The 26,804-nt window shown below is 43.9% G+C and overlaps 1 pseudogene; it reads left to right on the top strand.

The window, feature by feature from the left end:
* The first annotated feature begins 17,605 nt into the window (after positions 1-17,605).
* Positions 17,606-18,218, top strand: LOC121149998 (annotated as a pseudogene).
* Positions 18,219-26,804: the final 8,586 nt, after the last annotated feature.

Raw genomic sequence — 26,804 nt, 5'->3', positions numbered from 1 at the left:
AAAAAATCTAAAGACCAAAGTGGTGATATCCTTGCAGCAATGAGAAACATTCCGAGTACAATAAGAACAAATACAATAGGAAAAGTTGAGCAAAGAAAATAAACCCAAAATTCCCCAAAGGCAGCACCCAAAGTACAGCCATATTTGACTTGGAACTTGTTGTGTCAACCAGAATTATTTCTCTGTGTCCAGTGCTTACTATTGGAGCAGTTGGTCTCTATGAGGTCTGATGGCTGCTGAAGGAAGGCCTTTATTGTCCTTTTCAGGGATGTCATATTTGTTATTCTGTTATTTTAAGGTTTTGTCTCTTGTATCATCAATCCGTTGAGCACTCTCTGGTCCTATTTCTGATCTTTGCCCAGCTTACACAGTCTCTTCTCTGCACACATGAACTAACATATTTCTTTGGATGTGTCCTTTGAGACATTATGTTTCAGGCATTTCTTTAATTATGCAGTGTCTTCCCTTTACTGCTGCAAGGGCTAAGTGAGCAGCCAGCCACCTTACCTGACATGTTGCAGTGAATAGGGGTGCATAGCATAGAAACAGATTTGCGTGAGGAAGTGGCAAGAACAGGAGAAAAATCAAATCATTAAGATTCTCCAAAAATTTTCTAAACAAAAGAAAATCTTGGACATGAATTCCATAGCAACAGTTAAACATGGCCACACATTCATCTGGATTGTTTCCATAAAGTGAAGAAGCAACAAATTGAATGGGGGAAATTTTTTGCATACTACACAAGTGATAGGGGACTAATATCCAGGATTTACAAAGAGATTCAGAAACCTAGGGAAAGAAAAAAAAATAACCTGCAACAAAATGGGCAAGCGAAATGAACAAACATTTCTCAAAAGAACAGATTCAAATGGCTAACAGACATAGAAAAAGATGCTCAGTCGTCCTAGCCATAAGAGAGATACAAATGAAAACCATGTTGTGGTACCACCTAACTCCAGTGAGACTGGCCAACATTCAGAACTCAACTAACAACATCTGCTGGCTTGGATGCGGGGGAAAAGGCACCGTCCTTCATTGCTGGTGGGAGTGTAGGCTAGTACAATCACTGTGGAAATCAGCATGGAGAGTGCTTGGAAAATTTTAAATAAACATGCCATAGGACCCAGCTATCCCACTCCTAGGAATGTACTCAATAGAGGTGAAATCTGCATGTGAGCAGGGATCTGTAATCCTATGTTTGCAGCAGCACAATCTACAATAGGGAAGCATATTCTTTTCCAACATGGTGACTCTTTTTCATGACATTGTGTTGTATTAAGGAAAACTCACTGAAAGATACGATAGGAAACGAGATGTGCTCTGGCTATTCAAAGCACCTCGCCTTTGCTGTCTCCATGACATGTGTCCTTCACAACACCATCTATAATGGAGAACCAGAATGAATTTGTCTCCTTAGAGATATAAAGTATTCTCATAGATGGAAAACAGAAATGCTTTCATAGTAACAGTTTTGAAAAAGCCCTAGGCTTCACTACATTTTCAACATATTGGCACACTCCCACTCAATAGACACCCAGTGCCATACACTCACGATCAGCTGCCTTCCATGGAGGCCAAACCTCATCTCTGGTAGGGTTTGTGGGGAGAAAGACCACAGAAAGCAGAGCTTGAGCCACTCATCCGTTTTCTCCACCAGGCTGAACAACCTGGTTGTCCCCAAGGCTTTTCTGGAATGCTGAGGCTGTAACAATCTGGGCTGTTATGACGAGGCAGCTGCTGATTGAACAGCTGGTGAGGTCACAGAGGGACAGCCAATCAGAATGCTCCCTGTCCCATGGCATTCTTTTGCAACTTTTCTTCATACTCTCCACCCTTTTGGTACATCATGCCATAGATGTTTTTTATTAGCTCATTGTAAGGAATGTTTACAGACCTAACATACATACATCCTCTTTTGTAGGTCAGGAGAAAAATGCAACCTTGTTTGAGTCCAATTGGGGGAAACCCTTTTCAGTAATGCTATGTCACTGTTTTGTATGTAGTAGGCTTATTTGTGACAACCTGGTTGAGATTAAGAAAGCTACACTTTAAAATTTTTATTCTATTAAATGTATTTTCTCTGTGGCTGTGGGAATGGATTCAAGGAGTTATGGTTTCTTTGTTTTTGTCTCAAAAGAGATTCTCAGGCTGTTGTTTTGAATTTGTTTGATGATTCTCTGGCCAATTATGGAAGATGGGTTTGGATTTGTAATGTACTCTGCCTTGTTGGTTGATTGATGAATGAATTGATTGTTTTATCTCTTGTTGCTTCAAAGCTGGATGTCTGGTTTTGTGTTTTCTGTTGGTTGATGATTTCCATGACTACATTTTCACTGTAACCTGGAGTCTGGTCCTGAGAAGAGGCAACCCAATAGGCAATCAAGTCCAGGGGAACATTCTCAATAAGCCTTTGTTACTTGGGACATAATTTTTTTTTAGATTTATTTTTATTATTTTTTTATTGGAAAGGCGGATATACAGAGAGGAGAGACAGAGAGGAAGATCTTCCATCCGATGATTCACTCCCCAAGTGAGCGCAACGGCCGATGCTATGCCGGTCCGAAGCCAGGAGCCTCTTCTGGGTCTCCCACGCAGGTGCAGCGTCCCAAAGCTTTGGGCCGTCCTCAACTGCTTTCCCGGACCACAGGCAGGGAGTTGGAAGGGAAGCAGGGCTGCCGGGATTAGAACCAGCGCCCATATGGGATCCTGGGTGTAAGGTGAGGACTTAACCACTTGCGCCACCGCGCCGGGCCCGGGACATAATTTATAGGCTTATCTTTGACTATCTGAATGAGATGAAACAAGTTATGATATTTGTAACCTTTGAATATATTTTGTGTCTAATTGCGGGAATTCTTTCATTTGTTTGTTAGTTTATCATGCTATTTTGCATAAGCTCAGGAATTCCACCCTCTGTGGGAAGAGAGTAAAGTTGATGAAAAGCCTTGCAGGTCCATCAGCAGCAGCATCTGTCATCCAGCCAGCAAGCTCAGGCCACTCAGAGCCAATGTCATTCAGCAGTAGGTATGGATGTGCATCCAAGTTTTTCTTTTGGTTAACAGATCAAAAACAGGTGATTTGTAGCTGAACACTTATTTCCTGGTGGACTGCCCTTTCTTGCTAATAGGTAAGCTACATCTTGTTTCAAGCTCTCCTTCCTCATGCCTATGTGATGTTCATTTTACAAGTTTCTGCTGTTCATCAAATTTGAGTCTGAATCAAGACTCAGTCATCCATCTGTATGCTTATCACCTCTGATATTTCAGTTCTCTTAGCTGAGATTCATTGGCTTTCCATGTGTGGGCTCAGCTCTGGACTTTCCTTTCATTTCACATGATCCTTTCTCCATTTATGTAGCATGATCAGAATTTTGGAGTGACCACTGCCCTTTAGGGCATCCTAAATTCTGGAAAAGACAATTGCAATCCCAATTCTCCATGATGCAATCTGTAGGACTAGGGAGTCCCCCTTTTCCTTTCATTCCTCAATCCCTATTTACTCCCTCCTCATTACAGTAGTAGAGTTTTCTTTTACAGTTACAGTGTGACACCGTGGAGACATAGGCATACCCAAATGTTATAGAAGGACTGTGTGTAGGAGGACATTGTGACCCTAGAAGGTCAGCAAGCACAGGATTATAGTTCATTGGACGGTATTTGCATGAGAACAACCAAATGGCTACCTTTTGTATAGAACAAATATAGAAGAATATACAAGAAAAAAAGGAGTGCCAAACAAAAGCATAGAAACTGTTACTGGGTTTTGTTAATGAACTCATTACTTCCTCCCTTATCCCACATAACCCTCAGTGTATAAAGTCTGATGCCACTAATAAACTTCGGCTTTTGAACATCAATCAGGGTACATGCGTGTTATTATCGGCTCCATGCACCAAGCCCATCGCTGCGGCATGGCGACACTGTGTACCACTATTTCATTTTTTTTTTTTTTGTGAATTTAAAACTACTGTAATATAAAGTGTTAAAATAAAAATACAATTGCTGGTAAATAAATTATTTGAAAAGTCAAAATTTTGCTGATTATTTTGCCCATTTGAGTAAGCCATTGAGCAGTTTATGAAAAGTTTCACTTTAGTTATATTCTTTATTGTCAATTTTTTTACATTATCTTTGTTTCCATTTGTTCCTGAATATTTTTCCTGTTGTCAGAGTGGATTCTCTGTGTCATCTCTAAGCTTACCAACCATTTTTCTTAAATACTTATTTATTTTTATTGCAAAGTCAGATATACAGAACTAGAAATAGATGTCCACTATCACCACTACTCTTCAATGTATTTTTTTGTCCTTGCTAGTGCTATTAGGCAAGAAAAAGCAATTAAAGGAAATCAAATTGGAAATGAGGAATTGAAATCATTGCTATTTGCAGATGACATGATTCTCTACATAGGAGAACCAAAAGGCTCAGTCAAAACAGTATTGGAACTCATAATAGACTTTGGCAGAGTAGCAGGATACAAAGTTAATGAACACAAATCAATCAATGGCACTAGTGTACGCAAATAATTCCATGGATGAGAAAGAAATTATAAGCACAGTGCCATTTAAAATAGAGGAGTGTAGAGGAATCCTAAATATCTAGAGATTAAGTTAACTAAATATGTGAAAGACATTTATGATGAAAGCTTTAAATCATTTTAAAAGAAAATTGAAGAAGTCCTTGAGAAATGGATAATCTTTTTTTGTCATGCTTCCTAAACCTGAGGAGGTTTTCTTTTATGTATGTATGTATGTGGGTGTGTGTATGTATATGTGTATATATGTAGTTTATTAATTACATCGCATTATGTTACACAGTTTCATAGGCTCTGGGATTCCCCAAATCCCTCCTCATACCCCTCCCCCCATGGTGGATTTCTCCAACTTGTTGCAGTATTACAGTTCAAATTCAGTCAAGAGTCTTTCATTGCAAGCATATACCAAGCATAGAGTCCAGCATCTTATTTTCCAGATAAATTTAACAGTTTCTTGGGGAGACCATCTCCGGTCTGAAGGCAGAGCTGGCAGAATATCATCACGGTCAGTTAAAAGCCACAACATAGCTTCAGTGACAATTTACAACATTATGGAATTCATCGACATGGTATTGAGTAACCAATATGTTAAAAAATGCAAGTTCTTAACCACATCCTGTGACTACTTCAATGACAGTTTGATTTTAGTTTATATGCGACTGATTCTATATACCTTACATGGCTATAGGGTACTATTCAGCTGTCGCGTGTCTATTTCCATTTTAGTATTTAGCAATTTATAGTGTTGAAGCATGATTTTGCTTCAGGGAGTGTATCACCCCAGGGGAACACAAAGCCAAAATGCCTACTGACTGACTGGATTTAAAAACCTGGGTAGTGCCTTTTTCTTTTCTTTTATGTGTCTTCTGTTTCAGAGATCCTTTCCTCTGCCGCATTTATTCTGTTGATGAGGCTTTCAATTTTATTCTCTTGGGCATCCAGTTTGGTTTTGATTTGTTGTATTTCGGTGATTATGCGGTTCTGGAGGTCTTCCAGCTTTGTGTCCACGTCTCTGAGAGATTTTAGCATTATTTTCATCAATTCCTTTGTTGGTAACACTTCCATGTCTTCATCTCGCATCGCCGATATTGATAATGGCTTTTGGCCCTTGTTTGGTGGGGTGCTGGCTCTTTCATCTGGAGCACAACTCTTTCTGGTGGTTTTTCCCATTGCGTTGGTGTATTCTGGTGGGGCAAATGGACCCGTGTGTTGAGGGGCTGTCAGGTGCTTTCCTGTAGAGATTGGAGCCTGCAGGCGTGGTGTTGCCGGGCGTGGTAATTTTCAAGGCACCGTTGGTGCGTTCTCAGGGCCCGGGGCTGTAGAGCACCACCTTGGGGGCCCAGTGGATTCCGGGCACACTCTGGGCACCTCTTCTACAGGTGTGACACCCCAGGGCGTGGAGGGATGGAGGCGCTCTCTGGGTGTGCCCCCTGTGCGGGAATCCCCAGGGCTTAGAAGGTTTTATGTGCTTTCTCCCTGCGTTCTCCGTGTCAGGGACTGCAGGGTTTTTCAGGGCCCACCTGTTGCGTCTCCCACACACGGGACTGCGGGTGAGGCACTTTCCAGGCATGGCTCTTGTGCAGTGAATCCACCACTCGTGGTGTGTGGGTGTTCAGAGCCCCTGCTCCCGTGTGGCTCCCCCACACAGGCCCTTAGCGGAGGAGTGACCCAGGCGCCCTGTTATAATGACTTCACGGCAGGTTCTCACCGTGTCAGTGTGATGCAGGAGTTTTCAGAGCTCTCCTGGTGGGTCGCCCACGCTCAGAACTGCGGGGTGGGAGGCTAGGAGTGAGCAGTTCACCCTATGGGAGTGGTACCTGCGTGCCAGGGACACACAGCGCTACACTTCCCAAAACTGGGAGCTCTCCTGACACCTGACACCTGACACCTGTGCTGCGGAGGCGGCTGCTGCAGGCAGCGATCAGAATCCTCCACCAGGCAGGATGTGGGGGACTCCAGATCCTCGCCAGCAGCCTCTGCGCACCGAGACGCACTGGCCCCCCTCAGCGCTGGAACATCCGAGGCGCCTTCCCTCACCACCAACACCACTGCGCGTAGTTCCCAAGGCACAGATCTAACCGTTTCAGGCTGCCTGCCCCGCCTTCTCAGAGGCTGGAACCTCAGTAGGGGGCGAGGAATGCGGAGGCTGCCACGTCAACCCCCCCCCCTCACCAAACGTCCGGCTGCTGCAGTCTGCCTCCGCCCCTGTCAAAGGCTTCCCGCCGGCGACGATCCACCGGATCTCCCTGCCTCCGAGCTGGCCGCGTCTCCCGTCAGGCCGTTTTCAAAAGTGACTCTGCAGGTCTGGAGTGGGATGTCGGTTTCTCTACCTTTGTCCTGCTCCGTTCTCGTTGTTCTTCCGAGTTGTGTGGATCTTTTTGGCTCCACACTGTCCCAGGGAGCTTCACAGACCTCTCCCTGCGGTTCCCTGCTGTTCCTCTTTGCTGCTTCTGTAGCGTTTTATCCCTATCTCGCTGAACGCTCCCTCACAGCCTTCCTCCTACGTCGGCCATCTTAAAACTCCTTTTTCTTTTCTTTTACCTTTTGTATTTGCCAATCTGTTTGACCAAATCATCTCTAAAGTGTATTAGTTACAGGTCTACAAGTAGATTTTTTATGTTCAATCAGTGTCCTGGATTTGGAAAATATGCTTTGTCTGCGGCACTGATTTTGTAGGCAGCACTGATCTTGTCGTCCCCTGTTGGCTGATAAGACTGAGTGCCTCCTGGAGTTATTTTGGGTGGAGTTGGTGGCGAGCCTTGTCAGGTCTGTTTTTTCTGTGGAGACTGTGCAGTGCTCTAAGATGGTGGTGATTTTGTCCCCAGCTCAGTTTTTGGGCAGCTCAGCTGTCCTCACTTCAGTGTACCAGTTCCTGGTCCCATGACAGTGTTAGCTGAGAGCTGCTGAATTAGCGCATGTGCAGTTTATCTCTCCTCCTCTTGCAGTTTGTCAGTGTTTGGAGCACTTGCCTCAGTGTCCACGATGGCGCTCATGGGGGCACAAACAAAGATCAGGGGGCTGTCAGCTGTCAGCTCCAGGGACCACACAGACCCTGCAGGCTGCAAGGTTGTTGCTGTGGGCTCAGCTCACTGCAATTAGCTAGTAACAAGCCCAGTCTGGACCTTCACTTGAGGTCAACACTTGCTGTCCTGCTGCCTGAGATGGCACCAGGCGGGCCACTGCTAGAGAATTGGGGCTGCTGGAATTCAGCTCCAGGGACCACACCTACCCTGTAGGAGGCGAAGCTGGTGCTACCCTCCCTACTTGGATCAGTTCTGTGTGATCAGCCAGAAATGAGTCTCCTCTGTGCCACTCCGTCAACTCCAGATTCTGCCTCTCCACACAAGTTGGTGCCCCGAATCTCCTATTCTTTCTTTGCCTGTGGTTGGTCCCAATCACCCAGCTCGATTGTCAGCTTACCTCCCGAGCTCCCCGCATGGACCCAGGTTCCCACCTTGCAGAGCTGAGTAGAGGCCACTGCTGGATGTCTGGCTGGTGCTGGAAATGGATTGCTGGAGCCTGGATCACCAGAGTCTGGATCTCCAGGGTCTGAGCTGCTGCTCGATGACACCTGGTGGGTATTTCTGTCTATTGCAACACTGCTGTCCTATTGTTGCAGCTTTCATGTGTCCAGGTGGTCTCCAGGTACTCCCTGTTTACTGTCTGCACCCTATTTTATTTTATTTATTTATTTATTTATTTTTTTTTTTTTTTGCTGTAAGCTGCTTATTGTACTCCACCCTGTCTAAAGATTCTCCATCTTATCAAACCTGTCTGTACCCTTTGCCGCCATCTTGCCTATCTCAAATGCAGCCTCAAACCCAGATTTTCTTTTCATGCCTTGTATCAAGCTTGATCCAGCTCTGTTTTCAGCTTTTGGTTTGCTTCCTCATTGTGACAAGAAATATCTTCCAAATTCTGAAACTTTTTTTTTTTTTTTGCTTGTTTCATTCTATTATTGAGAGTTTTCATATTATTGATACATTTTAGTTTGTACTATTGTATCCTCATTTCCAATACTTGTTTTATTTTGTTTCAGTATTGCTATTTTGTGAATGACTTATTCCTTAAATTACTTGAACTCCCGTATGTGCTTCTTGTTGTTAAGAAGCTTTATAATCAGATTTTGAATTCTGTATCCCCCATTTTCTTGATGTATTCTTCAGCTAACTCTGAGATTGACAAAGGCTTTGCTGGGGAGCCTGCAGTAATATTTATTATGCCTTAGTTTCTTCTTTTGCTCTTGGTCATTGTGCTTCTGGTTGGCAGATTACCACCCTTAGTGCCAGGTTATAAGATACATCACCCACAGATCTACAACTAGATTTTATTTATTGTGCTTGGTACCCAGTTCTTTGTTCACAGTTACTTATGCCTTTCCCTGCAGTGAATTTCAGGTTTGGGTTCTTATGTTAGATTTCTACCATGGTCTCTGAATCCTAGGTCCTGATTCATCACTTTCCCCATTTGTGATCTTGTGCTGTGGGTGCACCATTGTCTGTACAACCTTTGTCCCCCTCTGGTTAGAGCAATATCTTGGCATTAAGGAGATATCAGGTGTCCTAAATAGCTAGGTTACTGGTGGTGCTGATATTGCTGGAACCTGCTGGTTCAGACCTATTTTGACACGTAGGATGCCACATTTGGTATTGTTTTCCCTGTGGGACCAGTACAATGCTCCGAGCTCAGAACTGGAAGTGAGCTTGCTACCAGCTCAGCACATATGCATAGCATTTGTCTCACTGCACAAAATGGTGCCTGATGTGCCACTGGAGGAGTTCTGGATCTGCTGGTTATTAGTGCTGGAACTACCTGAACCTATTTTGGGTGGGAAGCCACTTCAGTGCAATGCACTGATCCAGAAATGTGTTTGCTTCAAGCTCATTGCATGCCTCAGTCCTGTCCTACAACATTTATCTCCCTACATAAAGTGGTACCCTATGCAGTTCTGGGTAGGAATCTGGTCTATGAGATGCACGCTGTTTCCACGCCACAGGATTGGATCTTCTGTTTTGTCTCTATTCCTGGTTGAGAGAAATCAGCAGGATGCATAGTTCTTTTTCAGGGTTCACCTCTTGAGTTCCTCCCCTTCCCACCTGGCTGCTAGTGGAGCTCAGTTCACTGATTGTTGATTGCTACTTACTGCAATTTGCAGTAATTTGCAAACAATTTGCAAATTGTTTGCTTACTGCAACACCACACTGTTGTCTCTGCTGCTTTCCTATGTCAATCAGTCTCCAAGTGCCTGAATGTTGTTTGCTTGGCCTTTCCTATTTCCTGGAATGTGCCCTCTTTGCTTCATTCTGGCTAATGATTCTGCATCTGTTTAAATGTATCTTTACCGTATTTTGCCAGATGATTTTGCTATATGAAATGCAAGTTTACCTTGCAGGTTCCTGGTGTGGGGAGGGGAGGGGAGATGTGACCTGAAGAAATATGGGGACAATGCTCTTTTGGAAACTGACAAAGTTTATTTCCAGGGTCTGTTTTTATACAGTTCATGAAACAATGATTCAGACATAACTCAGAATTAGATCAGGTCTAAGAACACAGAGAAAACAAAGAAGCTATCAAAGAAACTTAGAGTTATTGAAACAGGGAATAGAGAATACTATCCATCCTTGATTGACTAGACAGAGCACAGATGTCTGCCTATCTTCAGGGAGAGCATGAAAACACATCCAAGGGGTCACTGGGGGCAGGACCACACTGTGGTTGAGAAGCCTTCCAGCTTCTCTTTCCTGGAGCCTCTTCACAACAGGGTCCCACAGGCCTCTGCTGTCCCAGCTTTCCTATGGGTTGTATTCCAACACTAAGCATCCTTTTCATTGAAGTTTGCTGAACTTTTTGAATTTCAGATTCTTCCTCCAATTTGGAAAATATTGATTTGCATACTTTGCTGTATCAAGATAGCTGTCTGTCACTTACTCTCTATTTTTATTGTGAATTGGAACACAGGAGTTGTGATACCAGCTGTTACTCTGAAGTGGGATGCAGATATTTGAATAAGGTCTTAACATGGTTTGCCCTGTCATCCTTTAGTGTTAATAGTGATAAAACTAATTTTTGTAAAGTTTGCTTTAAATTGCTAGGATCTTTAGCTATGGTCCCAACATATCTCAGCAAAAACTATCTTATTTTTGTCCTCATGCAAGTACCCACTGAGTACTTGGAGGAAAATTACCAAGTTTTATTATTTCTGGCTGGCAGTGATACACTCTGTATGGAATTTCCAACATCATTTAAACACTGAATTCACACACAGAAAAGAGAATGTGGTCAGGATGTTGTGCACTAAACAGAGCTATCCTGTTTATGCGTTCATGCTGTGTCCTGTAGCACAAAGGGAAAGACAGCATAGTTTTGAATGCATGAAGTTTCTATGGGTCCTCTCATTTTCCATGCCAAAGCTTCTGCACCACTCAATTATTCATAAGTGACTGCAAAGATTTTTTTTTAATCTGAAAAAGAAGCAGATTGGGAAGGGGCAAGCCTATTTTATTATAAGTAATAAATGAGCTGAAACACATTTTAGGATTTCAAGTCACTCTACTGTACATACAGTAGACTCAAATTGGTCAGTAAAATAAGTACATCTATGGAGTTCTGTGAAACATGTATAAATGGAGATCAATATACACACATGAAAGAGCACGGGGAAATTCCAGATATACCCTTGAGATTGTATAAGGCTGATAAGATTTATCATGAAGAAAAAGAAAACACTTCATAAAATGCAGTTATTAGGGTTTGCATGGTTGCTCAGCATGCGAATCCTACACCTGCAGGTGCCAGCATGCCACCACATGGGCACCAGTTCATGTCCTGCTCTGTTTCCCAATCAGAGATTGCCTTTCTCCTGGGAAATCAATAGAGGATGATCTTAAGGAGTTGGACCCCATCACACACGTGGGAACTCTGGAAAAAACTCTTAGCTCCTGAGCAGCTAAGCTTGCTGCTGTGTCCGTTTGGGAAGTGAATAAGTCCATGGGAGATCTTTATCTCTTTGTTTCTCCTTAGCTCTGTGAATTTGCCTTTCAAATAAGAATAAAATAAAGATTTTTAAAAGCTAGTTATTGTGTAATGATTCCATTTGAATCATGTGCTACTGCCATCTAAGGCATTAGTGGTAATGTATAATTTTATGTGTTTGGTTAGGACATATTTATCAAAATCTAAATGCTGACAGGTCAAGAGTAGGGTGTACACTGGACAAGAATTTCATTCACATTTATTGTACTATCAGAAATCGGGAAAGCCATTGACCAGTTCTTCAGGCAATTCTAAACAGACAGAAGTTTGGATGAGAGGGTCTTGGTCGGCTCTTAGCTACGGGGTTACACTCCTCTGGGGTTTGTGCTCCCTGTAGTGATGCAATATCTCTTTTATTTTATGATTCATGATACAGTTCCATGGGTCCAGGGATTTCCTCTTCCATCCTTCACATTCTTCTGACAGTTTCCCCCTGTATTATGATAGTATAGTGTTTAAACAACAATTACATTCATTATGTGTTATTTAAGTGTATCATGACACTGAATGTATAGATAAGTTAATAGACTGTGGTGGTCTCATAAACACAATTTGGTCCATGTATGTTGCTAAGGAATGAGTATACAGGGAACATGATGTCCTGAGTCTTCCTAGTCCATCCCCTTACAGCTGTGACTGGCCCCAAGTATCTTTCATTAAAGACTTCATGAGCTGGCGGCACTATCAAAGGAAACTACATTCAGGAGTGAAATGAACACAGTGGTGAACAAAAATCAGAAGCCACGGGGGAACATCTGTCAACATTGGACTCAGCATGGCTGCAGCTGGAAGAATATCATGCAGAGATTCTGCTTTTGGCATGAAAGTCTGGGTTACTCCTTTGGACTGCATGGCTATGGATCCACTACAGAGCAGTCTGGTGGAATCTGAGTGTGTACATGATGCAGAGACAGACCCGTTAGTTCTGTCAGTTTTAGCAGACAGAGCTAAAAGTCCTTGTAGGAGCTAGCACAACGGTGTAGCAGGCATGGATATTATAATCCAGGTTCTGAGGGAAAGGCTGGAGGGAGTCAAGAACAGTGGTACAAATTCTGCTTTACTTTCACTATGGCTCCTAATAGAATCAGTAAATTCCCACACTTATTCTGCTCCTAAAACAATTGAGAACATTTTGGCATATGTGAGGTTTTAAAAAATTTTTCATGAGGGCCTGGAGTGGTAGCCTAGCTACTAAAGTCCTTGCTTTGAATGTGATGGTATCCCCTATGGGTGCTGGCTCTAATTCCGCAGACCCCACTTCCCATCCAGCTCTCTGCTTGTGGCCTTGGAAAACAGTTGAGGATGGTCCAAAGCCTTGAGTTTCTGCACCTGCATGGGGGACCTGGGGACGGTTCCTGGCTCCAGATTGGCATAGCACTGGTCATTGCGGTCACTTGGGGAGTGAGTCAATGGATAGAAGATCTTCCTCTCTGTCTCTCCTCCTCTCTGTATATGTGAATTTGCAATAAAAATAAATAATGCATTTTTAAAATTTTCATGAATATTTTCTATTATGAACTATTAATTTCATTTTCCCATAAGTTTAGTGATGTGGCTTCTTTGTTCAACTGCTCCAAAAAAATTGATGTCAAGGAAAATGTACCCAATAAAGATGTGAAACTCAACACTTTGTCATATTTTGGCATAATTCCATGAGACACAATTTTAGAAATGACAATCATTCAAACCAGGAAAAACGCAAGGTCTCATGTTATGAAATAGTAAGCCAAAGCAAGAGCCTAAAAAATGAACTTGGAAACTGTCTTTGGGGACTGATGGGAAATAAGAAACCACACCCTAGACATAGAAAATCTGATTTTCCTAGATTTGATGATCAATGCAGAGCACTGGGAGAATGTAGAAACTACACAAGGAGTTGTGAAAATTGAGACAAAACTGAATTTCATGAAAAAATAAAATCTGTGCTTGGAAGCAACTGCAAAAGAACACAATTGAGCTTCCTTGTGTCAAGGTGCAAGGTACACTTACCTTTCCCCAGTCCCTTTTTCATTAGTATCAGCCAGTCCCCAGAGATTGGGGCATCCTGAACCTACTGTTTTAATTAGAAGCTCTGCACATGGGTCCCTGAGGGTTCTACAAGCATAAAATATGAGCCAGAACCTTTACACCTTGACTTTGCCAGTGGAAATCCATTAGCTCTGTGCTGTATCCCATAGCAACATTAACACCTGCATGGTCTGACTCTGTCGCCTCTCCAGTCCTGACTCAAGCACATCTGGCTTCACTACATGGCAACAGAGGAGAAACAGTGGAGCATTCACCTTGTTCATGCCTCAACTGAGGCTCAGCCTATCCTGGTAAGTGCTGTGGGAGATGGTAGCAGGATCCGGGGATGTCAGGAGCACTGTTTTGTCAGCATTAGGATAAATTTGATTTTGATGGAGGGGAAGGCACCAACAATGTCTCAGCTAGGGAAGTTGTGGAGTTTATGTTTGTGGTTTTGGAAGGGGTCTCAAGGATCTCATGCAGAGTTTTCCTTGCCTTCTCATTGATTCTACTTACTGGTGGCCTCTTCATTGTAACAGCAGATGAATTACTATTAACTCACCCTGAGCAGCCAATATAATCATGAATGTGAGGATGAGCATGGAAGGAATCAAGGCATGACAGAATTTTTCGTTTTTTTTGAGAGCTGTCGTAAAGTGGCAGGGTCTGAACTCTGTGTCCTAAGTACATTGTTTCACCTCACTACATAGTGCCTCAAGGTGCACTGTACATGTCTTCTACTTTGTTTAAGAGGATAGAAGCTCAGAAATTCTGTCATGTGTATCAGGGCCTGTTAAGTACAAGAAGATGAAACAAGTTCTAACTCTGTACCATGTGTTCTGATTTCACACACAAGGAGCATGGCCAGTGTTCCCCTATGATGATCCAGGCACTTCACTTTTCCATCTCTCCAGGAAGAGACCACCTGCCTCTCTGTCCTCTTTCTTTGGGGCTTCTTTGCACATCATGGTGACCAGGAGCCAAGGAAGGGTGTCTGAGCTCAAAGCCAAAGATCACAGCGAGAGCACGCACAGGGTCATTCAGGCAAGATCTTCCTCTTGGCCCCACTCCAGGATTTCACTTAAACCTTCAAACTTCCTCCCCTGCACTTTTAATCATCTTCCTCCATCTGAAAATGAGACACTCAGCTGAGATATGAGAGCCCATTTCTTTTTTTTTTTTAAGATTTATTTTTATTATTTTTTCATTGGAAAGGCGGATATACAGAGAGGAGAGACAGAGAGGAAGATCTTCCGTCCGATGATTCACTCCCCAAGTGAGCGCAACGGGCCGATACTATGCCGATCCGAAGCCAGGAGCCTCTTCCGGGTCTCCCACGCGGGTGCAGGTTCCCAAAGCTTTGGGCCGTCCTCGACTGCTTTCCCAGGCCACAAGCAGGGAGCTGGAAGGGAAGCGGGGCTGCCGGGATTAGAACCGGCGCCCATATGGGATCCCGGGGGTGCAAGGCGAGGACCTTTAACCACTTGCGCCACCGCGCCGGGCCCGAGAGCCCATTTCTATGACACACTGCAGTGGAATAGCAACAGACTTCACAGGTCCCTGATGTAGTGATCGCTTGAACTCTGCTGAAATTTGCTGACAACCGGGGAAGCGTGGAAGAGATGTAGTTTGGAATGTTGTCCACTCTGGAGATTGGTTCTGTGCCTTTAGGGAGGAGCCATGGTCTATGATACTCAATATTTTCATTTGAGTTGACACTTCATTGAGGAAGAAATGGGCTTGGATTAGAAGCTTCTTGTGCAATCTAATGGTAAATGTGAAGCAAAAGTGACAAAATAAACTAGATATTGATACTGCTCTTTTAATATTGATTTTTAAAATCATCCATTAAATGCAACTTACTTAATACATTCTACCTCAGTAAGAGGACTTTTTCTCCTTGTCCTCCAAACATCATGGAGAGAAAGTAATGGGATAAAAAGTTCAATTTGGTTTTCATCCAATTTAATTTCCAAGCACCGGGCCCGGCGCGGTGGCACAGTGGTTAAGGTCCTCGCCTTGCACGCCCGGGATCCCATATGGGCGCCGGTTCTAATCCCGGCAGCCCCGCTTCCCTTCCAGCTCCCTGCCTGTGGCCCGGGAAAGCAGTCGAGGACGGCCCAAAGCTTTGGGACCCTGCACCCGCGTGGGAGACCCGGAAGAGGCTCCTGGCTTCGGATCGGCATAGCACCGGCCGTTGCGCTCACTTGGGGAGTGACTCATTGGACGGAAGATCTTCCTCTCTGTCTCTCCTCTCTGTATATCTGCCTTTCCAATAAAAATAATAATAAAAATAAATCTTTAATTTCCAAGCACCAGTGCTTCTGAATATAATATTCCACAAATGATTACAATATTTTTATACCAGAAGCTTTTTGTAAGAATAAACCTATTCTTTTAGTTCCATTATTCCCAAAAAATTTGAGTATACCCATACCTTCACAAATGCACAAGCTGTGTGTTTAAGCAAGAATGACAGTATTTCATTTCTAATTCATCAGCCTCATTTTTACTTGATTAAAACAGACATACAAAAATCTGTTACTATTGCACGAGCCTTCCCTTACAATAATTGGATACAGTCATTATGGCTTCCACACACCTGGTCCTCCTGTGTGACTGCCTTCATCCCTTCCAGGAATGTCCTATTAAATTGCAGACTGTAAAACATTATGTGTAGGCTGAAATCCCTTTAGTTTTAATTCCATTTATTCTAAATACCTTAGAGATACTTATTTGTTAACTCTAACTTAAATAGAAAATAATTGGTATTTATAAAGAGGAGTTCTGTGTTCCTGTCTTTGTGCTTTATTTTTTTCCCTTCGTGGTGTTTGGTTTGGTTTTGTTTCAACACCCTTGGATAAGAGATAGGACAGCATTTCAAATCCCTCCAAACCACTTGGGCAGAACCCTCAGAGAATGCAACCACATTGGGATCCTGGGCTGTTACCAGGAGACCGTTACCCATACACAGGAATTGGGGCGGTTGAAAGGCTGGATATTGCTTCTCTCCTTATCTTCCCATTTCCCACAGATACAAGAAGAAGAAAAAGAAAATTTGGAAACAATGATTATGCCCACTTTTTCCTAACCCTCGATCCTTCCCACTGTGATAAACTGTGAAAACATCATCAAAATAGCCTGTATAAACATCATCAAAAAATTTAAAATGATGTGTGCACCAAGCCCTTTTACTTTTTTTAAAAAAGTCTTTATTTATTTATATTACAAAGTCAGATATACAGAGAGGAGGAGAGACAGAGAGGAAGATCTTCTGTCCGATGATTCATTCCGGAAGTGACCGCAATAGCCAATCTGAAGCTGGGAACCAGGAAACTCTTCCGGGTCTCCCACGTGGGTGCAGGGTCCCAAGGCTTTGGGCCGTCCTTGACTGCTTTCCCAGGTCACAAGCAGGCAGCTGGAGGGGAAGTGGACCGGCCGGGATTACAACCGGTGCCCATATGGGATCCTGGGGCTTTCAAGGCAAGGACTTTAGCAGCTAGGCCATGCAGCCGGGCCAAGCAGCTTTACTTTTAACTCCTTTATTCTAAAACATTACAGATACTCATATGTTATACCTATGTTGAATTGAAAATAATTGTTGAATTATTTATATATATGAAAAAGTACTTCGTTTCTCTTTATCAACACTGTTTTCTTTTCCCGAAGGAGTCTAGGTTATGTAGAAGCTCAAAACCACATACAGGTCTCAGAATTCCATCTCATTGACTTCTCCAAGAATCCAGAGCTACAGCACCTCCTCTTGGGACTGTTCCTCTCCAGGTACCTGGTCACGGTGCTCGGGAACCTGCTCATTATCCTGGATGTCACCTCTGACTCCCACCTGCACACACCCATGTGCTTCTTTCTCTGCTACCTGTCCTTGGCTGACATGGGGTTCACCTCCAGTATGGTTCCCAAGTTGATTGTGGCCGTCCTCACCCACAGCTCAGCTATCTCCTATGCACGTTGCCTGACTCAGATGTCTCTCTTTCTCCTCTTTGGATGAATGGATGATTTGCTGTGTACAGTGATGGCCTATGACTGGTTTGTTGTCATCTGTCACCCCCTGCATTACCAACTCATCATGAACCCCGTAGTTGTGGTTTCTTACTTTTGATGTGTTTCGTTTTTAGCCTTTTAGATTACCTGCTGCTGAATTTTATGGTCTTCGGGATTACCTGCTTCAAAGGGAGTGGAAATTTCCAATTTCTTCTGTGACCCCTCTCAGCCTTAATTGCCGTGGCACATTCAGCTATGATGTGATCATTTATTTGATTGGCATCATTTTTTATGTTTTTCCTGTATCAGGCATCCTCTTCTCTTACTCTAAAATCGTCTCCACGACTTTGATGGTTCCATCTCCAGGTGGCAGGTATAAAACATTCTCCACCTGTGGCTCTCACCTGACAGTGGTTTGCTTATTGTACGGAACAACCTTTGGAGTGTATCTCAGTTCATCTTTTTCACTTGTTTGCCAGAGCTATGCAGTGGCCTCATTGGTGTACATGGTGGTCACCCCCACGCTGAACCCCTTTATCTACAGCCAGAGGAACAGGGACAACAAAAAAGCCATGAGGAGGCTCCTGAGCAAAGCAACTTCACCTCAGCTTTTTCACTTCACGTGGGGGAAAGCACCCAACTAAACCTGTAGACCTCTCAATCTCACCTCCACATTACAGGACAGTGGCATCTCTGACTTCTCCCTTTTTGCCTCTGAATGCTGCTTCTTTGGGTCTTAGATGATTTAGATCATTTCAATATATTATCTCTTCCATGTTTGAATTCTATTATATTCTTGGAGTTTTCAGGAATTCAAGCATGCTGGAACAGTGAATCATTCTTTATTCAAGCTTTTAAATATCACTTCTTATGCAGAATTTACTTCCCATACACATTGTGCATCTGTCTCCCTTGTCTGGGCAGGTGTCTGTGAGGATATGTGTCACTGTTCCTTTTAAGGATGCACCAGGGAACTTTCGCAATTTTCACTCGAGATGCTCGGTTTCTGAACTTGTAAGAAGATGATGGAGAAATTTGAGGGCGCTCTAAGGATATGCTGAAGGTCTATGCACAGTTTTCTTTTTCCCTTTGTGGTGTGTGTGTGACAAATCCATTTTTCCTTGCCACTCTCAGGATTCTTCGAGGCTTTGAATGCTTTCATTAACCTGTGTGTTGCTGTTATACTTTAGGTGCAAATTGTACACTTACATTGTATTGAACTTCTTGAATTTGTAGTTGTCCTTCTTTCCTCCATTTTGGCAATGTCCAAATTTTACTTGCTGTTTTAAAAATCGGTGTTTGTCACACTATCTCTTCTTGTTGAAATTACAGTGTATATTGTTTGTAGGGTCTCTGTTACATTCCTTTGGTACTCTTTACTTCTCTTCATTATTTTTCCATTATTCCTATTAATTGGTCATTACAAATGATCACCTAAATAGCAAAGTAACAGACTTGTGACTGCTGTTGAGGGACTAAATTATTGTTACAGCATAAGGGAAAAGAGTGTGGGCAAGCAGTTGGCGGAAGGTGGTAGTGGATATCCCTGAACCTATGAAACGGTATCATGAAAACATAAAGAAAATCTCAAAAATTTAAAAAAGATAATCAAGAATTCAAAAGTGAATCTGAACATATAATGCTGATGATGTGATGCTGGGAGGAATGGAAAGATAAACGTTTCTTGTGTTTAATTAATGGAGGGTGTATGTGGTTCATTAATTGTTCTATAAAATGTAGTAGAGGAAATCAGATGAAAAGTATATGGGGACTCTATTGCTTTTTAAAAATAGTTTCTTTGTAAACTTAAAAAGATTTTGCAAAAAAGTCTTAAAAATAGATGTACATGTTAGTAAATAAGGTATTACAATAGTGAAAATATTGACTGATAACTTTATTCTGATTGACAAGTCTGTTGTTGCACCCTGTATGGAATGTGAGTGATTGTGTTATATTTTTCTTCTTCAGTATCTCTGTTTCGTTTCCACATGTTATGTATTTCTATTTTTGCTGTCATTCTGGTTATGCTTTTTTTTTTGTGATGGTGCAAGTTTTCAATGTGTGTCATTTCTTTTTTACCTTATTGAGCATCTCTAGAATGATTATTTTGAATTTGTTGATAGAGAGTTGAATACATCTATAGTCTTGAAAAGATCAACTATTTCTGGAGATGCGATGTATTCCTTTTATCGGGTGTGTTACTTGACTTTTATGGACGATTCTTCTGTTTTCTGTTGTGCTTGAAGAATTGAGGAAGGGGTGGAAATTATTCTCCAGTGTCCTAGGTTAGCTGCTACCTTTAGTAGTAGACATGTTAGAGAATAAGGGGATCCTCACACCTTTCTCCAGGAAGCATCTTTGCTTAGAGTACAGGAGGCTCATCACTGCAGCTCCCATTACACACCTAAGACTCCAGATGGGGGATGAGCCCACCTGGGGAGCTAGAGGGCTCCTCTGCTAATGCTCCTGTTGGTGAACATCAGAGGTAAGATCAGGGGCAGACCAGGCTGGGCAGGGCTACAACACCCATTGGCCTGCATATGAGCTGGGTTTGGGGGACAGCCAGGCTGGGCTAAGCAACCATGTCTGCTGTTGCACGCATGTACCCAGAGTAAGTGAAGGCTTTGCTGCAGCATTACCTGAGATGTGTTGTGACAGAGAGCAAATCTTGTCAGTCTAGACCACATTACCACTTAGAAAGTGCAAGATACAGGTCCTAGGAGTGGGTCCAGTAAGGAAAACTCTGGGCACCACTCCAATAGGCTGCAACTCCCACTGATGAGCATGAGAACCAGGAATGGGGGCAGACATGGCTAGGTAGCCAGTGGCACCTGCTGGCATGAGTATGGCTAATGGATTAGTTGGGTTGAGCTAGGCTCCAATGCCCATTGGTGTGTATGAGAGTTCAGTTGGATGTGGGACAGATTTCACAAGTATGTTTCACATATAGGCATGCATAGGTTTCATGGCTTGGGGCGTTCCTAGTGAGGGCTACTGGAGGTTGTTACAACTATGGTATAGTTGCTGGTGGTATACATGAGGGTAGTGTGTGTATTGGGCAGGATTATGCTAGGCTGCAGCATCCATTGTTTCACATAAGAGCGCTCCAAAGATAGGTTCCAGGAGATTCCTCCAGGTCTCCTGTGTGGGCAAGGGCCCAATACTTGGGTCACTTTTTGCTGCTTTCCCAGGCATGTTAGCAAGGAAATGGATCAGAAGTGAAGCCAGAACACAAACCAGTAGCTTGTGTATCTGGATTTTCAGAATGCTTCTGGGTAGGCATTTAATGTCATGATTAAGACGTAGAGATTTTTGGGTTGTATTTCCAGCTCTGCTTCTAATCTCCCTGTTGTGCCTTTGGACTGCCTGGGAGGCAACAGAAAATGATTATAGTATATATTGATGTAATAATATGGTGGGGGGAATTTATGAGGGGAGGGGATTTGAGGAAAGTGGAAGGGAAATTCCAGAGCCTATGGAACTATATCACAAAATAATAATAAGTGATTAAAACAATAACAAGTAGAAAAGATAAAACAGAGTACACATGAATCAGGATCATTCCATGCAGGCTGATGCTCTGTGGCATTGTATGTAAATCCACCACCTGTGGCTCTGGCAACCCTTATGTCATAGCTTTGAGTTTCAGCTGATCTACTGCAATTAAAGGATTTTTGCCACTTGATCCACATGGAAGATTCGGAAAAAGCTCCTGCCTGGTGCAGCCATTTGGGGAGTGAACAGTGGATGTAAGATTTCTCTGTGTCTTTCATGTGCCCCTCTCACCGCTCTCTCTCTGTAACTTCATTTTGACTTTCACACAAATAGAAAAATGTTTAAAAGTAACACCCTGTATATAAGTGCTTTCACAATGCTGCTTTCAACACTAGGCATTTAGCATCATGATTACCATGCCTCTTGGGATGTTTGACAAGTGTGTGCAGGTTTCTGGGTGTCTTTTCCAGCCCTGGTTATAATACCCACTGTAAGCTAATATACTCCTTATAAAGCAGCAGAGGATGGCTACAGCATTTGGGCCTCCTCACTCTGTGTGGAAGATCCAGGTTCTGTTCTCAGTATGGCTCTAGCCTCACCATTAGCTCTTGTTGGGGACTTCGGTGTGCGGACCAGCAGATGGGATTTGTGAAATAAAACAATCTAAGAAGGCTGGATATGTGTTAAAATCTTTGTTTAATGGAGTGCTAAGCCTGTGATAGGGAAACTGAAACAAACATATGCATAATAAAAATTAATTAAAAACAAAAGGAAGGATGATAGTGGATGGGGAATGTGAGCATAGGCAGGGTCAGTGAGAAGCAACAATATACATATAAATGTGTTTTGTGAAAATTGCTTTTTTTATACAAACAAGTTGTTTAAAAATGTTATTCCATTCTGGTAAAATCTGTAACTGTCCATTCTCAAACCTATGAAATTTGGAAGGCTCAGGCCTGTCTGTCTTCCCAACAGTCCTGGTGTGAGAGCCCCAAGGCATGCATGGGGATGGACTCATTTCCCAGTGAGACCTCTTGCTACGGACATCCATCCCAGTGAGTTTTGTTGGACCCTGAGGCAGAAGGAGGGTGAGTGGAAGCATTGCAGGTCAGCAGGATAGTGGAGATCAGTTGTTCCATGTGGGAAACCAAGAGGTAGTAGAAACAATTCATCCTTTTCATGCTGGTTTGTTGTAGAGCAAGTCAAGACATGTACATCACACTATGTAGTAGGAATAACTGAATCATTTTACATACATGTAGTCTTTCAAAAATGCATATTATAAATCTTTCAATTTGTTTTATTTTCTACAAACTTTAAAAAATAATCTCTCATACTACTATTGTAGTGTGGATATCAAGTATAAAATAAAGAATAAACACATAAGTTGGGGTGACTCCAGATTGGGCATGCCTGGAGGCACCTTGAGCCTGCTTGCCCAGTAGGGGCATTGGACAACTTCAAGGGGCCTGTGCAGGGTCCTCTTGCCTCTGCTCACCCAGTGGTGGCAGAGTTAACTCCAAATTGGGTGACCTGGAGCCAATGGTGCCAGATAAAGTCCTTGGGCCACCCAGCAGCAATATGGTCTAAAGATTTGTGTATGTCAGCTTCCATGGCATATGGGCCATGGCACAGGGGAAGCTGAGCAGGGACCTCAGGGTTCATGTACATGTGAGGAATGATTCCTGAGGGACATGCATGGACAAGGCCACTATACTTTTAGATAAGCCAGGGTGCTTAAATCAAGTGGTTTGGAGGAGGTAAGAGGAAGGCTTTTAAAGGTCAGTCCAAAGCACCAGCACAAGTGGGAGACCCAAGCTGGGGTAGTTAGCAGTGTCAATCACATAAATACACTCACTGGCACACATTAAAGCTAGAGCTGGAGACCTACCTGGCAGGACTAGATCATAGTAACCACCAGTGAGAGTCTGAACAGGAGATAGGTAATGTTAGGTAATGACACAAACCAACAAATGAGAGAACCAGGTCTGACGGACAGATATGTTGGGGGGGTATATGGGCTTAGTGCAGTACAACAGCAGTCTTTGCTGGCACATGCAAGATCTGTAGCTGGGGAGCTAAGGTGATGCCCCAGCTGGGTTGGGGTCCGAACAGTGAATATGACAGCTGGAAAGGAGGCAGCAGACTGGGCTGGACATTGCTGTAGTCTCCCTCAGCATGGATGTGGACTGGTTTTGCAGAGTGCCAGACTGGGGTAAATTCAAGCACCCACTGGTAATCATGAGTTTGGGGGGGGGGTAGAATGGTCTTGGCTAGATCTTGGCTCCCACTGAACCATGAGAGAGCTCTGTTTAAGCATGGACCAAGTATGACTGGGTTGTAATACCCAACACTAAGGATCTGCAAGGGTATTGGCTGGTTAGGTAAGGGTACTGTACTTGCCACAACATCTGATGGACAAAGTGAACCTGGGCCAACAAGGACCCACTGGTGTAGGCAAGATCTGCCACTGTGAAGAGATCAGATAGAGAAGCTTGAGAAACTCCTTTGTCAGTTTGCAGTCCCTGCAGGTGAGGGCAAGAAACAAGGCAAGAAGTAGCCCAGACCACGCCAGGTTATAATACATTATGGCATATATGTGGATCAGGTCTTAGGGTGGGCCAACCCTGGCCAGTTCATAACATTCACTGGAAGATGTGAGAACTGCGATGGGGTATCCGACAGGCCTGGTTGGGACACAATACCAACCAATCCACATTAGGGCCAGGACTGGAAGTTGGGTTGAACTGGACTAGGTTGTAGCACCCACCAGCAGGAACTGGCACTGGGGGTGGACTGGACAGAGCCAGGTGAAGCATCTGGTGGTGGATACTGAATAGAGGCAAGCCATGACAATCTGACTTTGATTGGTACTGGGTCCATGAACCCTGGTGATAAGGGTGTTTGATGGGACCCATGCGACATGGCCTGCATCTTTAAGCCCACCTGCATGGAGGATGCTGATGCTGTGAGCCAAATGGGTCAGGGTGCGGGGGGGCCTGGATCACCTGGCCTGGGTCCCTGATCCCACCTCTGTGGTAGGTGCTGGATTAGTGAACATCAGGGGGTTGGGGTTCTAGTGGAGCCTGGAACACCTGGCCTGGGTCCTGAGCCTACCTCTGTAATAGGTACTGGGTCTGTGAGCCACGGGGGTGAGGGGTCAAGCAAAAACTAGGATACCTGGCCCAAGTCCTTGAGTCCTCCTGCGTCTTGGTGGTGGGGTATGAACCTCAGAATTCAGGGTTCTGGTGGACCTGGGTCTCTTGGCCTGGGTTCTTAGGCCTGCCTATGCAGTGGGTGCTGGATCTGTGAGACCTGGGGTTTGGCAATCTGGTGAGGTTTAGGTTGCCTAGCCTGGGTTGTTAGGCCTTCCTGCATGGTGGGTGCCAGATTTGTGATCCCTGGGGATGGTGAGTATTGGAATGGACTGTTGGCCCTGATCCTTGAACCCACCTATGTGATGGGTGCTAGGGCCATGAGTCCTGTGGGCAGGGGAGGGTATATCCAGTGAGTTCCAGGTTCCTGGCCCTGGTCCTTGAGCCTGCCTGTGCAGTGGGTGCTGGTTTCATGAGCCCTGGGTGTTTGGGGTCCTTCAGTGCCCAGGTCACCTGGCCCAGGTATTTGAGCCTTCCTGCAAGGTAGATGCCTAGTCTAGGAGCCCTGAGTGTGGGATGCCCAGGCCCATCTCTCTTGGCCTGGGCTTTTGAGCCTGTGTATTAAAGCATAATCTCCTCAGTGGAGGATATGGCAGTCCTTGGAGTCTGTGGAGGACACTGGTGCCATAGCAGAAGAAGCACAACAGAGCAAAATGGACATCTGCCCCAGCCAAATTATGATGCAAGAATTTGGGTGAATGGAGATCCTAAGATCAATTGGGTCAACCAATGGACATTGAGAGTTCCCTCATCCTTCTAATGGCTATCAAAAACACTTGGGCAGAAATCTTGGACCGTGTGCCACATTGGGACACTGGGTGACACTGAGTGGCTGGTCCCCAACCCCGGGTATTGGGGCAATTGGGAGGTGGGGCATGGCTTCACCCCTTATCGCCTCCCTTCCCCCAGATAATAGGAAGAAGCAATGGAAAAAGTGATCACACCCATTGTCTCCTAATCCTCAATCCTTGACCCTAATCAACAATGTAGACACCATTAATATTTTTTAAAAGGAAGAAAGTGTCAATAATTTTAATGTTATTTTACTTTGTTAAGAGACTAAATGTGTAAGTGAATATTCACTCAAATCAGTAAAATGCCATAAGTGCTTTTGATAAAAAATAGAAAGCTGTGTTTAGAGACTAATGAGATGAGAAAGACTGAAAGCGATTTTGGATAAAAAATCTAATCTCTTGATTTTAGGATCAATCCAATGCATCGTCTCACATAAAAGTTACACACTGAGTTGAAGCTGAAATCCAAAGTGAGTTTTAAGCCAAGATCATGTGTTTGAAAGTCAGCAACAAGGGAGCACAGTTCCCCATTCCCTCCTCTGTCAGTGTCAGCCAGTCCTCAGAGACTGGGACACTCTGGATCCACTGGCTATTGAGGAGCCCTGGGCACTGAGCCTCTAGGGTCTTCCAAGTGTAAATAATGAGTCAGCACCTTCAGACCTTGATTTTGCTGGCGGAAATCTGGTAGCTCTGTGCTAAGATAAATGCTCCTGTGAGCACCTGCTGGTCAGTGGATCTACTCTGCAGTCCAGAAAGTCGGGAGACACCGTTGGGATGTCAGGAGCATCTTTGCTTATTATCAGGAAGAAACTGACAGTTGTGAGGTACAAAGGGAGAGGGAATGTTTTAGCTTATGAAGTTGTGAAATTTTATCAACGTGGGTCTCATGGCTGTCTCAATGATCTGACTCTGTCTTGTTCTTTCCTTGACATCAAAATCTTCCCACTGACGCCTCTCTCAGGACAGTAGCAACTGAGCCTGTGTGAACTTTCTTCACATTCCCAAACATAATCATGATGGTGGTGAGGAGGATGCCAGGAACCAAAAACCTTTATGAGCAGTCTCTAAAGTGCTTCATCCTTCTACCTAATACTTCCAGGAGCATTCTTGTATGAGGTAGTAGGGTGGAGGACGAGTTGGGCAGCAGACACTGTTGGAGCATGGTCACCTGCCCATCACCTACACCTCACCTTAAGCAATCATTTATCATTCCTTTCCTCTATGGAGAGACCTCCTGCTCACTGTGCCCTCTGGTTTCTCTGTAGACCACAGTGGGCACCAGCCAGAGTTTAAAGTGGCTATCACTGAGAAAGGAGGCACAAGGTCACACAGAGTTGAGCTCCTTCTTAATGTCACTTCAGCTTTCAACTTTTTTTTTTTTTTTAGGATTTATTTACTTTTATTGGAAAGTCAGATATAGAGAGAGGGAGAGGGATAAAGAGGAAGATCCTCTGTCCGATGATTCACTCCCCAAGGGACTGCAATTGCTGGAGCTGAGCTGATCTGAAGCCAGAAGCCAGGAGCCTCTTCCAAGTCTCCCACAGAGGCGCAGGGTCCCAAGCCTTTGGGTCATCTTCCACTGCTTTCCCAGGCCACAAGCAGGGAGCTGGATGGGAGGTGGGCTTGCCCCGATTAAAACCAGGCCCCATGTGGGATCTGGGTGTATGTAAGGTGAGGACTTTAGCTGCTAGGCAACCACACCGGGCCCAGCTTTTAACTTTTTGCACACCTCTTGTAATCACTTCATGTGAAAAATATGAATATCAGGTGTTAGATTCCAATTCTG

The sequence above is a fragment of the Ochotona curzoniae genome, unplaced genomic scaffold (assembly GCF_017591425.1).
Source record: "Ochotona curzoniae isolate NIBS_2020 unplaced genomic scaffold, NIBS_Ocur_1.0 scaffold_4921, whole genome shotgun sequence".
NCBI classification, from domain to species: domain Eukaryota; kingdom Metazoa; phylum Chordata; class Mammalia; order Lagomorpha; family Ochotonidae; genus Ochotona; species Ochotona curzoniae.
The sequence above is the reverse complement of the archived record's forward strand: the minus strand, read 5'-3'. Positions and strand labels throughout refer to the sequence as shown.